This window comes from Tachypleus tridentatus, chromosome 13 (genome assembly GCF_004210375.1).
Source record: "Tachypleus tridentatus isolate NWPU-2018 chromosome 13, ASM421037v1, whole genome shotgun sequence".
Classification (NCBI taxonomy): Eukaryota; Metazoa; Arthropoda; class Merostomata; order Xiphosura; family Limulidae; genus Tachypleus; species Tachypleus tridentatus.
In genome coordinates, this window is record NC_134837.1 from 192,413,626 (window position 1) to 192,429,636 (window position 16,011).

A 16,011-nucleotide genomic window follows, 5' to 3' on the forward strand; every position below is an offset into this window, starting at 1 on the left:
TTAAACATAAGCAGTTCAAATGTACCTTTACACTTGTCCATGAGCCTAAAATGTAACTTTGTACTCGTCCATAAACCTACAAGGCAACAGTGTGAACGACAAAAACATAACTCACGAATATTATAATAACTTTAGTTTCACAGGTATTTTTAGCGAGTAATCACTTATTCGCTTACTATATACTTTGATTTGGAATTTCCCGGGATTGTTTCCTTCAGAAACCCACTCACCTCAGGTCAGTCTATAGTACGATAAAAATGTATTAATTTTAAGCCTAGATTTTAATCATTGTTTACGTCGCTCGAAACAATATGACCTAATTGAACAAACTTATAACACATCATATTATACAATTTTAACAATGCAAAGTTGGAGTTATTCAGACAAGATCTAACATATGACTTCTACGTTTGCTAACTTTGGTTTAGTGGACAGTCGAAACATGAATAACAAATTCCAGTAAATTACGGTATAAGTAAATGTTAACAAATTAGCCAACAAAATTCTAACAAAGAAAATTAAAGTGTGCATGAAATATCTCTTGCAGATTTTAGACTTATTAGTAATTACACTATGTAACAACATTTTTACTTTTTGTGTTCCTGGGCAGAAAGTGTTATTTCCCAATTGCTTATGCCTAAAGTGAATTGGAAAGACCTATTTTTCGCTTCAATCTTTGTTTTTGTGACCTGAGTAATGAAATTTTCAAATTTATTCATTTTCCACAACATTCCAAATTGATTTAGTACTGAGTAGCTGATAGAGAATTTTCTCGAACTGACAAGAATTTTCAAGAACTTTCTAGAATATTGTAGAACTTACAATAATTTTCAAGAATGTTTTAGAATTTACGAGAATTTTCAAGAACCTTCTAGAATTTTCTAGGACTTTCTATAGTAATATATATATACAGGGGACCACCACTCACAACTTCAGTTTAGTTCTAGCTGCCTAAGTGAACACATAGACCAATCTGATTTTATCATAGATGGCATCAAGAAGCTGCAAACATTCTCCATTGTGACAGCATTTGTTAATATGTGTGAAGCCTACAAGGCATATTTCATCATGCCTGTCAGGGATCAAGACAAACCCTGAACACCTCATTTTCCTGTAAGCACTGTAATAAACTCTAGAAGATAAGACGGGCAATTTTTGCTTGCTTGAATAGTAATAGTTCATATTATATAAATTTTAACCTTTTGAAACTTAAATACCTTTCAATTTATTTTTTAAATTTCCAATAGTATAGAAAAATATCACGTAAAATATTTTGCATGAACCTCTTACACATTAGTTGTGGATGAAATAAATTTATTCTTCATAATAACAATTTTATTTTGCTCTTTTGCAGGATGGTACAGAGAGAAAAAGAGAGCCATGAAGTTCGCTATTACAAGAATTTGGCATGAACTCACTGACCACTCAAGCAATTGCTACTTCTGCATGGTGGACCCTTCCAAACGTCGGGTTGGCAAGAATGCATCTGCTATCAAGTATCCGGACTTTCCAGCATCCATCGCCTCAGTGCCACACTGCCCTGAGCTCCCTGTACCCATTCCGCCAGAGATAAAGCAGCCATTCCCAGAAGAGAGCAGTAAATCAGAAGAGAAAGTAGACGTTGAAAATCCAGATTACAATTTCAGAGGTGCAGCTGGTGAGAAAAACCCATACTACACCAACCAAAGAGACCTCAATGACTTTATCAGAGATCTTGGTCAAACAAAGTCGAATGCCGAGTTTTTGACATCTAGTCTCAAGGAGTGGGATTTGTTAGATGAAAGTGTGCAAGTCGCAAGTCAGAAGACCGACTTTTTTCAAGCTTCTTAACTCGTTAAGAAGGGCTCTGCTTCTGCTACAATGTATCCTATCTGTGCGAGGCAATTGGAATTGCCTGTAACCTGAACAAGGAGCGTATAACGAACACATGATAGGATACTATATTTGGGGGCTGATACGTGAAAGCGATTTACATTACAGTCGCAAATCTCGAAGGAACTTCTAAACACTTTTGTTCATTTTTGTATAACTTTAGTATAAATACATGTAAATCTTGATTCATATGTTGTTTTATTCAGTCCTTATGTAAATGAAAATGTGCAAATTTGGCCGTTCTTACATTGAAAATAGGTTAATTTCTAAATTTCATTATCCAAGTCACAAAATCAAAGTTTAAAGGGAATAATGGTCATTTTCTGTACTTTTACAACATGAGCAATTAAGAAATAACACATACTATCCAGGAACAAAATTTGTGTTACATAGTGTTATTATTTTATTGAGAAAAACTGTTCCTTTAGATACATGAAATGGCTGGGGGTATCCTAGTAATTAGCATTCTCGACTGCAGATCAGAAAGTCCAGGGATCGAGTAGTAATATCCTACTCTCTATGCTTTTCGTTTTCAGCTGTAGTAGTGCTATAAGTGTGACATTTAGTCCTGTTATCTATTAAGAATAGCTGTAAACGTGTCGGTTTCTTCTAAATGGTGGTCCTTCTTCTGGTGTATTTAAATTTAGGGAACGTTAAAATTGTGCCCCGAATCTTAGGAGACATAACATAGCGGTTTAGCTCATGCAGCATATCATATAACTAGTACACATATAAAAACATAAATATATATACAAACATGTGTAAGTTGTTACGCATTATAATTTATTTCGGATGATTCTCCAGTTTGTGATGTTACAAGTTACTGTTTCAAATAACCGGAATTTTAATTTGAGCTCAGTAGTTAATTAAATACTAATACGTAATAATGTATGTTATTTGCCAACAAGACTGATACACACAATTTCATTTCTTAACACAAATGTATTTTATTATATAAACATAAAAACAAAACAATTTATAATAATGGTTATTATTAGTATACAAATGATGATTTATATACGAGAGTTTACACACTTATAAACAGCACTGAGTCTTATTACCAGTCTAGAACTGAATATTTCATTGACGATCCAAGTTCACGATGAACAAGTTAATTCTAAGTTGATATTGTTATGCAACTCGCTTAAACCAGCTAGCTTTGTTCATGTTTGGCCTCACACTGGTTAGAAGTTCACTTCTTACCAATGAAAATATTTAAAGTTCTCGTAGAAATTCTAATGTTCGAAGTTAATTCACTAAAGTTGAACGGTTTGTAATGTTCTATATCTATATCGTTCCTAGTAACTTTACGTAGTTCTTCGAATAACAAGCTTTACTCATAATTATAACTTTCTAGGTCTATAGCACACTGACTCCAACTGACCAACAATAATAATCCTCTCGGCGCGTCGGTTTTTATATACCAGTCACGCGATTTCTAAAATTTTCAACAATGATGTAGTGCGGTTTTGTAAATAAATATTGTTGAATGTCACTTTCAAACATTCTCTTCAAGTTTCGAGAACAGGCGGGACTCGCACAATACACAGTGAAGAACATATGTCAAGGCAAAAAAGAAATAGTATACAGGAACAAGCGTAGAACCTATAATACATTTAGAATGGTAAATCTGTTATAATGTATAACACGTATTTTAACTTATTGGAGTTACAAAATACATACAGATACACGTTACACGTACATTTATAACTGTTATACGTTTAAAATGCATATTACATATAATCGTATATTTATAATATCTTATGAAAATGATATAGAACAGACAAAAGCAGTACTCTGACAGCACCTTGTGATATTATGGTAAATTTAGTGAATATCTTTCCGGCTGGGTGCATCAACATGATTAATGATAATAGAACGAGGGTGATATGCATTTACCAGGATATAGACTAGTGTTAACGATGATGAATTCAGTAAGGGCGGCAAGATCTAGTCCTATGATACTTATAGTTATGGTGATTTATCCTTCGTGAAATTAATACGATCGCTTCGTCGGTCAGTCAACCGTGAAAAACTGAGATTATTGATGTTCTATAACGAGACGTCCCACTACCATTTCTTGATAACACCGTTTTGTAGGATTACCTTTTATCACTTCTATCTTCTTTTTTTTTAATTTTACAGTGAAGCCGCCAAATTGCTTGAATTATCTTAACCATTCAGTGTATTCAGTTGAACGTAGCTGCTTCACGAAGCAGATACACTTCGATTATTTTCTTTGATTTTGGAAAACAATTATATTTAACCCATACTATCTGCTTATATGCCTTTCTGCGTCATATTTCAGATAATTTCGATTAAGCTACGATCTGTAATTCGAACAATTTCATGCAAAAATAAGTCCGTCTTCATACCTACCAGAGTATATCCATTATAAGTTGAAAGTAAGAAGATGTTCGTTAAATTTGAGGACATTGCGTAGATTAATAAAATGTTTTGTTGTTTTTTGGCGCTAGGCTGCTTGAGCTTTGTCTTCTGTGAGGAGAAATATTAACTTTTCAAAACGGCCAAAACGTGATAGTTAAAATTATCCCACACGATATTATCATATTTAACCTGCCGTCACAGGATAATGGCCATCAACTAGTGATCAGTAGGCGACGAGTTTCTAATGATTCAACGCGTTGTGAGCATATTTAACTATTTTAACTACATCTAGACTAAATAAGAGACTCTATGAGAATATTATTTTGACTTTTATTGGCATTTCGAGTAATATATCAAGGTTTTAGTTATGCACGTGGTTTGAATATTTGGATTGTACTTGTGAATTGTGACTGAATGAAATTGTTTTGTTCAGACTGCTCTGTCTGGATTGTTCTGTCTGAATTATTGCATAGTGTCTGTTCGATCCTAATTTTTCTCTTTTCACTGACATCTTCCGACTGCTTTGTTTTTACAGTTCGAGAACTATTTTCGAATTATTTGGATTTTTTAATTAGTGCTGACACAATACTGAATATTGATAAAAACATCTATATAAAAGAGAATTCTTAGAGATGTATTAATGTGAAACCTAGAAAACTACCTCTAATTATTTCTAATAAAATAGATTAACGTGACACATTGAATCTACCTCTAACTATTTCGAATAAAACGAATTATTACGACGCTTTGCTAATTCGTTCGAATGACACGGATAAGTCGCCCGCTGGTACAGCGGTAAGCCTACGGATTTATACGCTAAACATCAGGGGTTCGATTCCCCTCGGTGCACTCACTAGATAGTCCGATGTGGCTTTGCTATAAGAAAACATAAACAAACTAATACGGATAAGCGTGACACCTTAAAACTTCCTTTTAACTAGTTCGAATAAGACGAATTAATATGATACTTAGAATCTTCCTTCTAACTAGTTCGAATAAGACGAATTAATATGGTACTTAGAATCTTCCTTTTAACTAGTTCGAATAAAAATAGTTGAACTATAAGTAAACTTTTAGTTTGCGTTAACTTGGTTGGGGTCTTTGTTGCACAGACAATGTTTTCAAATAACATGTATGATGTTGAAATAATTTGGAAATGTTACTTCAGAGTCTTAACGTGATCAAGTACATCCTTGAAACGAATATCCTCCTGGTCTCTGACATAAGCAGCTTAAGTTCTTCACGTGTGATTTCATTACATAACAAATACGTAAATAAATTAGCAAAAATAAACAGACATTTCACAAGATATGATCCAATTGTAATTCACATGTTCCTTTATTTTGTATTTCTATACAATTTTAAAGTGTATAGGTTACATTAGATTTATAGATGTACTCTAGTGTGTGTGTTTTAAAACCCTTGAACACTCCTAATAAGTTTACAAATTTAAAAGCAAAACATTAAATATTTACTGGAAATTGTTAATATGTATGACTTCTCTATTAAATAATTTTACTGTAATTTGTTAATAAGTACGACTTATATATTAAACATTTTTGTTGTAAATTGGTAATAAGTACTTCTGTATTAAACTTTTTATTGTGAATTGTTTGTTTATAAGTACAACTTCTATATTAAATATTTTACTGTAATTCCTTAATAAGTACAACTTCTCTATTAAGTATATACAACTTAAATTCAGATCATTGAAAGTAAATCTGTTACATTATTGTCATTTGACGATTATTTATGTTCATTGTCTAATTTCAAACTCCGGTAAAAACTAAAAGTTTTGATTACTTAAAAATTTCGTCCGACCGAATAATTGATTCGTGCGATATTGTAAATGAATGTAACAAAACATTAATTTTGTAATGTAACTATTTATAACAGATTTGATTTTAATTTGTTTGTAACTGAGAATAAAACTACACAACAGGATATCTGTGCACTGCCCACAATGGGTATCGAAACGCGGTTTGTGATGGTGCATACCCGCAGACATATTGCTGAGCCACTAAGGATCGGTTTGCTATGAGATGCAAAACACAGCGAAGCATAGTTAACTTTATCCGAATTATCACAGAAAAACATTTATTTGAATAATTTCTACCAAAATTCTTGAAAGGAGGTTTGTACTTATATATGAAAGACACTGAATGGCCCGTCATAGCCAAGTAGGTTAAGGCGTTTGACTCGTAACCCGAGGGTCGCGGGTTCGAATCTTGGTCGCATCAGACATGCTCGCCCTTTCAGCCGTGGGGGCGATATAATGTAACGATCAATCCCACTATTCGTTGGTAAAAGAGTAGCCCAAGAGTTGGCGGTGGGTGGTGATGACTAGCTGCCTTCCCTCTATTCTTACACTACTAAATTAGGGACAGCTAGCGCAGATAGCCCTCGAGTAGCTTTGCGCGAAATTCAAAACAAAAAACATACTGAAAACTAATTTTATATCAAACGTGAAAGTCAGAAGTTAGCTTGTTTCCGTCAGATACCTGTGTATAAATGTTGACGACCTATGGGAATTTTATATTCTCTACTGGTTTCCATCTATTATTCCAGTAGCAGTGTTACGGAAAATGCTGGTTGTTTGGTGATCAGAGCTAAGTGAGGTCAAATATTATGTTGCGAGTACGATTTCTTTTTATCTTGGTAGGCCAGGGGTAAGTTTAGAGATTTATAACGCTAAAATCAGAGGTTCGAGTCTTTGCGTTAATGAAATGATAACAAAAAAGTCCTAGAAAAAGGATTTTTTTATATTTCACTTAACAGCATAATGACCAAGACCAGTTATGAAGAAATTCGAATAAACCTTTATACAAATAACATGAAGGAATACATTAACTTAAAACGATAACTGAAACCTAGAAGGATATGAAACAAATTCTGTAGAGGAAATTAATTACACCTAATTCCTCTGTCACCTGACTCTTCCTTTTCGCAGATGTTCGTTTATTATTATTTTAAAATCTCAATATTATCAATTTTCTGATACCTTCAGTTGGAAAATATTTGATAATATTTATACTTAGATAATAAAAAAACATTTAAATTCTTACAGAAACCTCTTAAATTCTTACGTTTTTTTTCGTGAAACCTCTAAGCTTTTACTACAGTATTTCCCTTGTGCCAATTTGATCACGACATTTAAAGAGAAATTCATGTAAAGACCCACCCAATTGTCATAGTCTTAAAGTGTATACTCCTGTATGTTTTTATTGAAAGTAATGACTTGCTAAAGTTCTATTTCATTGATAGACAACAAGATTAATGATAGGTAAAAATGGCGGAACTGATGAGTTAAAAGCTTCCGGAGGACAAGAGAGAAGCTCCACCTTTGTCGCTGACAGTTTCCCGCTATGTTTTTAACATTTCCTAATCTTCTAAGAAAGTTAAAAAATACTTCTAAAGAATCGGGAATTTCGGAGACAAGTTCTAAGAGCTAATTTGACCTAAAATGTCATCGAAATTTGTGTAACTTACTTGTTGGTACACCTGAACCAACGGTAAATGAGAATAATTCGTTAAAATAGCCAGGCAGGATGTTCCAGGATTTTCATAAGTTAGTGTTAGGAGAATAAAGGTAAATCTTTCGCTGTTGTAATTGCTGTGGTACTATAAAACTAGAAATTAATATTTTAATAAATGTTTAAGATATTTTAAGTGCCACGTGTTTCAACATATGAGAAACTGTTTCATTACTATAGTTAGAAATAGGTTAGTGGTAGGTTTTTTTGCTGGCCTTTCTTTTACATACAGTTGTAATATGCTACGTTCTGTATATCTGATATAATATAACTGCCGCACATTTCCTAATAACAAGTGGTTCTCGTATGAGAATGTCATCATGCAAGAATAAACGTATATTTGTTGTAGAGCGGGACGAAAATCAAACATTTCTGTCTGTTTGTTTGTTTTGAATTTTGCGTGAAGCCACACAATTGCTGTCTGAGCTAGCCGTCCCTAATTTAGCAGTGGAAGACTAGAGAGAAAGAAAGTAGTCATCACCACCCACCGCCAACTCTTGGACTACTCTTTTACCAACAAATAGTAGGATTAAACGTCACATTATAATGCTCCCTCGGTTGAAATGACAAGCATGTTTGGCGTGACGAGAATTCGAATCCGCAACCCCAAGATTGTTAAGTCACCAGTGAGTTGGTGATAAAAAACAAAATTAATAAGAAACTATATTTATTATAAGTACAAGTCAGCAGTAATAAGAAGTCTAAAAAGTATGTGTGTGTTTTCCTTCCAGCAAAGCCATATCGGGCTATCTGCTGAGTCCACTGAAGGAATCAAACCCCTGATTTTAGCGTTGTAAATCCGTAGACTTACTGTTGTACCAGCGGGGGACAGAATATGAAGGCGTATTTGTGTGTGTGTTTTCTTATAGCAAAGTCACATCGGGCTATCTGCTGAGTCCACCGAGGGGAATCGAACCCCCTGATTTTAGCGTTTTAAATCCATAGACTTACCGCTGTACCAGTGGGAGAGTGTAAAAGGTAAATAGTAAATATTAATGATGACCCTATGGTGAAACTCATGTCAATTCATTATCATCTACAGATGTGTAAAGACGTTGAAAAGTGGCCATTCTAATTTCATAGGTTAAAGTGTATACATTAAGGTATTTATTTTGTATTTTATTAGAGCAGATCTTAAATTGTAGATGATTGATATAAGTTTCAGCAATTCTCCTAACTAAAATAAGTTCAATTACGTCTCAAAACTAACCTACAGTAGAGAAGCTGAACTTGGATAAGATCACTAATTTTGGACCGGAATATTCATTTCTGTAAGATATCCAAGATATAAGATATTTCTCTTAGCCTTTCCATTACTATACGTACCATTGTTCATATCAACGAGGATTATATTAGTCGAACTCCGGCATGGCCAGGTGGTTAAGACACTCAACTCTTAATCCTAGGGTCGCGGGTTAGAATCCCCGTCACACCCAACATGCTCGTCCTTACAGCCGTTGGAGCGTTATATTGTAACGGTCAATCCAAATATTAGTTGGTAAAAGAGTAGCCCAAGAGTTGGTGGTGGGTGGTGATGACTAGCTGCGTTCCATCCTGTCTTACGTTGCTAAATTAGGGACAGCTAGCACAGATAGTTCTCTTATAGCTTTGCAGGAAATTCTAAAGGAACAAATTAACAATTTAAAAAAGAAGTCTTTTAATAACAAACACTAAAACATGTACTATAAAACCATGACAATATTAAATGTTTTAGATGTTAATAAGTTATTCTAACATGTCTGAGCATGCGTCGTAGAAGACACACCTGAAGATATTAATTTCACAAATATATACTAAAAAAAATTCAATTGAATATTACACCACCTATTGACGAGATTGGTAAGTTCGGTAACTTTAGGCCTGTTATTAACTTAGGCCATTTGGTTCTGAACACATCTTTTTCAGAATTATAAAGGGCGTGCAGGGAAAATGACAGTTTGTTTCAAAGTTTCGCGTAAAGTACCCTAATTTTGTTGTGGTAAAGTCCAGCAAAGTAATTGAACAGCACAGTTCTTGTTGGACTTCTGTCTCATCAACCATACATTCTTTTCAGCGCACTCATAGCATCAAAGTGTAAAATACTTTTTCTGCAGCAACAGGTCGCGAATTACGAATCCCCTGATTTACGTTCTAGGCATTCTAACAAATAGGGCTACAAGTCCTTGAAGAAAAAAAAGTATAAGTCAGCTAACTTAGTCTGTATATATAAATTAATTTCAGTTTTTATAATCTAATTATATGTTGTTTTTTATCTGTTTGTTTTTTAATTTCGCGCAAGGCTACACGGGGGCTATCTGCGCTAACCGTCCTTAATTTAGCAGTGTAAGACTAGAGGAAAACAACTGGTCATCAACACCCACCGCCAACTCTTGGGCCACTCTTTTACCAGTGAATAGTAAGATTGACAGTCACATTATAAGGCTTCCACAGTTGTTTGGTGTGGCGGGGATACGAACCCGCGGCCCTCAGATTACGAGTCGAGCGCCCCAACCTCCTGGCCATGCTGGGCCACTCTAAGTATATTATTTGTTTGTGGTTTAAATACGGAGCTACGCACTAGAATATTTGGCGAATCCGGACTTTAACGTTGTAAGTATATTGACGTACGGTTGTCCCAGTAGAGAATCGCAGAGGATATCCGAACTCTGTTCGCCGTGAGTATTGAAACCTGATTTTTAGTGTTATAAGTTCCTTAACTTACCACTGAGCCATCGAGTTGCTTAAATGTATCTTAAACACATATGGATTCGTTTTAAGACTCTCCTGGTTGTAGGGATGAATCCGGGATTTTTTATGGATGGGAGTGTTTTACCACCAGGTCACGATTTTATTTTAAAATTTAAACAACACTTTAATTACTTGTTCTGAGGGTACCTTCTCACCTGTTCCTCACTTGATTTACTAGTTCTGAGGGTACCTTCTCACCTGTTCCTCAGTTGATTTACTAGTTCTGAGGGTACCTTCTCACCTGTTCCTCAGTTGATTTACTAGTTCTGAGGGTACCTTTTCACCTGTTCCTCAGTTGGATTACTAGTTCTGAGAGTACCTTCTCACCTGTTCCTCAGTTGTCAATATCTCATTGTTTATTAGTTTATTAATATTACGTAACGACAATTTTGTCTTTCAAAATAAATAAAGTTAGCAGATAAACAAACATAAACAGGCCCGTAAAACGTGTACATCTAAATGATCAGTCAATAGATTCTCCTGTTTATGGTTTGTTGGAATTTTGTCCCCACATATTTCTACCGATGACGAACATTTGAGCATACAGCGCCCCCTACTAACGTACATACTTGTGCATACTCTATATGGATATACAAAAAGAAAATCTTTCCAAGCGTGAATTTATATATATATATATCAATCAGAAGGCAAGAAAGTGATATATATAATTAAATAATTATATTTAATGTGCCTCATAAGACTAATTCACTCCTTTTGTAGATAGGCTTATGTACATGTAGAGCTGTGATAACACCATTTAAACCCATTCTCTTGATGGACAGTAAATTTTCCAAGCTAACACATAGAAAGAAATATTCTCGTGTTATTTTTTTTTCCTTCTGAGGCACATTTATGTTTAAAATGTTATTGCGTATCGTAATGTCTAGCCCATAATTTGCATTTCATCACAGCCTCATGAAGCTGAATATACCGTGCAATTCATTGTATTAAAGAGCGAACTATTTATAATACGACATCATGTTTACTACTATAACCACATGGTGATTGGTTAAGTGGAGAGAAGGGGGGGGGCTTTGTACGCAAAATGAGTAAAAGTGTTTTCTCAACCGCGACGAATATTCAGGCGGACTCTGCCAGCTGGGACCGCAAGACGGATGTTACACTATTACACTTTTCAGCTTATTTTTTATACTATAATAACCAACTCAACTTTTGAAAACAAAAGAGAAAAAACAAAAATCTCTAGAACTATGCAGAATTTCAAAGCTGTTGTTGCTTTTGTTTTTTGACTGTTTTTGTGTGTGTGTTTTTTTTCAGTAAAAATATTCTGTAGCAAGAACTCTTAAGGATGCTAAAACTAATATATAACCTATAACAAGAACTCTTAAGGATGTTAAAGCTAATATACAACCTGTAACAAGAACTCTTAAGGATGCTAAAACTAATCTTTATAACATTATAAAGTAGGCTACAGCACAAGAAATGTTCTCCAACAGAATCCCAGTTTAACATCTTCTTTATCTCCTGCTATGAGTGTGTGGTTTTTCTGCTATCAAACATAACGTTAGAAGAAATATTAAAAAAGACTTTTAATTTTCGTTAACAATGTTAATTAAGAACAGGAATTGCTGATTTAGTGAGTCAAAAATAAATATTGAAAATATAATAATAATAATTGTTCGTTCCAAAGTAAATGTTATACAACCAATTACAAGCGGACGATACATTTTTGTACTTTCTCTTGATAAAGATTGTTTGTTTGTTTTTGAATTTCATGTAAAGATACACGAGGGTTATCTGAGCTAGTCGTCCCTAATTTAACAGTGTAAGACTAGAGGGAAGGCAGCTAGTCATTACCACCCACTGCCAACTGTTGGGCTACTCTTTTACCAACGAATAGTGGGATTGACCGTCGAATTATAACGCCCCATACATGTTTGGTGTGACGTGGATTCGAGCCCGCGATCCTCAGATTACGAGTCGAGCGCCTTAACCAGCTGGCCATGCCGGGCTTCTTGATAAAGAAACATACGTGAGTGCATTAAATGTATCCAAAGTTAATTTTACATGTTTATGGGTTCTGACTGTTACGTTTATTTTTATTACGTCGGTAAAACGTAACTTTCGTTCAATAATACTTTCACTTAAACGTTACACTATTGAACTTATCTGTGTATAAGATAATTTAAAGTAATCTTCTCAACAAGTCTTAGAACTATAAAATTGTTGTTTTGAATTGAGCACAAAGCTACACAATGGGATATCTGTGCTCTGCCCATCACGGGTATCGAAACCCCCTTTTTAGTGTGGTAAGTCCACAAACATACCGCTGAGATACTGGGTATACTTCCAACAAAAGTTCGATTACACTCGGTGGACTCAACAAATAGCCTGATATGGCTTTGCTATAAGAAACTACGAACACAATCCAACAAAAGTAAAATGAACATTTGTTTACCGTATTTACCAAACGTTGATCTCCTTCGTCTAACAAAACCCGTACAGAGAATAAATGGAGAGTTCTATTGCGCTAGTAATTATATTTGCTGTGGTGTTTAAGATTACTGATATAGAGAAAAAAAATGAGCACTTTTACACTGTGAGAAATTACACTTTCTCGGGTGTTTAGTATTAGGTTTATTTAAGTCGTTTAAGTGTTTAATTTCTAATTGAATGTTCAAACAAAAACACGTTTTATGTTCCGACTTTTCATGTTTACATGTTAAAACATTTGCAAGATGTTTAGCTTCTTGTTGTTTTTTTCTACGTATCTAAGTGATTAGCTAACACATGATAATAATGTTAGTGTTCACAGGCTTGTCTTCTAAATATTTTCTGTGGTGTGTATCGATTTTTCTATTGTCTTCATTTTCTATTCCCCTCGGTGGGCTCAGCACAGAGCCCGATGTGGCTTTGCTTTCAGAAAGCACACAAACACACATTCATTTTTTGTAATGAGTAAGGTATGAAGCGTCTAAAAATTATGTTTACGTTGACATTTGTAAATAAAGATATGGTAATTACTTTTCTCTCTACTAACGAGATGGAAAGTTATGGCTAGCACAAGTAAACAAATAAACTTGTGCTAAAAATAATATCAATTGCACTATGTAACACAAATTTTGTTCCTGGATTGTATGTGTTAATGTTTAATTACTTATGTTGTAAAAGTACAGAAAATAGCCATTATTCCCTTCAAACTTTGCTTTTGTGACCTGGATAATGAAATTTAGAAATAAACCTATTTTCTATGTAAAAATGGACAAATTTGCACATTTTTATTTACTTAAGGTCTGATTGTTTTTCGAATTTCGCTCAAAGCTACTCGAGGGCTATCTGTGCTAGCCGTCCTTAATTTAGCAGTGTAACACTAGAAGGAAGGCAGCTAGTCATCATCACCCATCGCCAACTCTTGGGCTACTCTTTTACCAAATAATAGTGGAATTGACCGTCACATTATAACGCCCCCACGGCTGAAAGGGCGAGCATGTTTGGCGCGACCGGGATGCGAACTGGCGACTCTCAGATTACAAGTCGCACGCCTTAACACGCTTGGCCATGCCGGGCCTTACTTAAGGTCTGAATAAAACAACATATGAATCAAGATTTACATGTATTTATAGTAAAGTTATAGAAAAATGTTTAGAAGTGAGTAGTTTTTCGAGATTTGCGAAAGTAATGTGAATCACTTTCACGTATCAGCTCCCTAATATAGTCTCCCATTATGTATTTTGGTATCGGTGTTCAAATTCCAGTATATCTTGATGGAAGCGCTCGCCTTGCTCCTCTAAGTATGCTCCCATGTTTTCCTTAAATTTATCAAGATGGGCATCAAGAATATGGACTTTTAGGGACATTCTGCAGCCCATTTTGCCATAGGTCTTCACCAGATCCTCAATCGGTTCCACATAATTTTTGGCCTTGTGATTGCCCAAGAAGCCCCGAACCACTACGACAAAACTCCCCCAAGCTTTTTTTCTTTTCCACTAAGCTTCTTGGGGAATTCTGTGCACCCAGGATCTTCTTTATTTGTGGTCCAACGAAGACACCAGCTTTGACCTTTGCCTCAGACAGCCTAGAAAAAAACCTCGAAGGTACTTGAAAGTTGCAGACTCCTTACCAAAAGCTTTGACAAATTGTTTCATAAGACCCAATTTTATGTGCTGTGGTAAGAACAACACCTTCTGGAGGTCCACTAGTGGCCTACACTTGACATTTTGCCTCCCCACAGAGAACTCGATCCGTTATGGCCAGTGCTTCCTGTTGTAGTGCGTCTGGAAAATACTTACAGCTTCTTGATGCCATCTTTGATAAAAATCAGATAGGTCTATGTGTTTGCTTAGGCAGTTAGAACTAAACTGAAGTGGTGAGTGGTGAGCCCCTGTATATATATTACTATGGAAAGTTCTAGAAAATTCTCATAAGTTCTACAACATTCCAGAAAGTTCTTCAAAATTCTTGTAAGTTCGAGAAAATTCTCTATGAGCTACTCAGCGCTGAATCTACCTGGAATGTTCTGGAAAATGGGTAAATTTGAAAATATCATTACCAGGTCACGAAATCCAAGTTTGAAGAAAAAACTAGGTATTTTCCATTTACTTTAGATATAAGCAATTGGGAAATAACACTTTTTGCCCAGGAACAAGAAAAAGTAAAAATTTTAATACATAGTATTAAAATAATCAAAAAAGAAGTTGTGCGAAAGCACAGCAGATTTGGTTTGTTTTGAATTTAGCACAAAGCTACACGAGGGCTATCTGCGTTAGCCGTCTTTAATATATCAGTGTAAGACTAGAGGGAAGGCAGCTAGTCATCACCACCCACCGTCAACTCTTGGGTTACTCTTTTACCAACGCATAGTGGGATTGACCGTCACATTATAATACCTTTACGGTTTAAAGGGTGAGCATATTTGGTGTGACGGGGATTCAAACCCGCAACGCTTAGATTAAGAGTCGAGTGCCTTAACCACATGGCCATGCTGGGCCTCTTGCGATAAAAGCGACACACCAACCTACTCTGTGATAGTATAAAGAAAACAAAATAATATGTAAAAACTATGTTGAAAATAAGGCTTACTTCGGCTCTATTAAATGATAACGTATTTTTCAAGGTGAAAAATAGCAAGTTATTTTAGAAAGGAAACAAGGTTATCAAAAGTACAATTTCTGGTACTCAGTTTCAAAGAATGAATGGCCCGGCATGGCAAAGCGTGTTGAGGCTTGCGACTTGTAATCTGAGGGTCGCGGGTTCGCATCCCCATCGCGCGAAACATGCTCGCCCCTTCATCCGTGGGGGCGTTATAATGTGACGGTCAATCCCACTATTCGTTGGTAAAGAGTAGCCCAAGAGTTGGCGGTGGGTGGTGATGACTAGCTGCCTTCCCTCTAGTCTTACACTGCTAAATTAGGGACGGCTAGTGCATATAGCCCTCGAGTAGCTTTGTGCGAAATTCCAAAACAAACAAACAAAGAATGAAACCTGTTGCATTTAAAAACAAACACCGTACTATTTTGTATGGCGCTCTCAG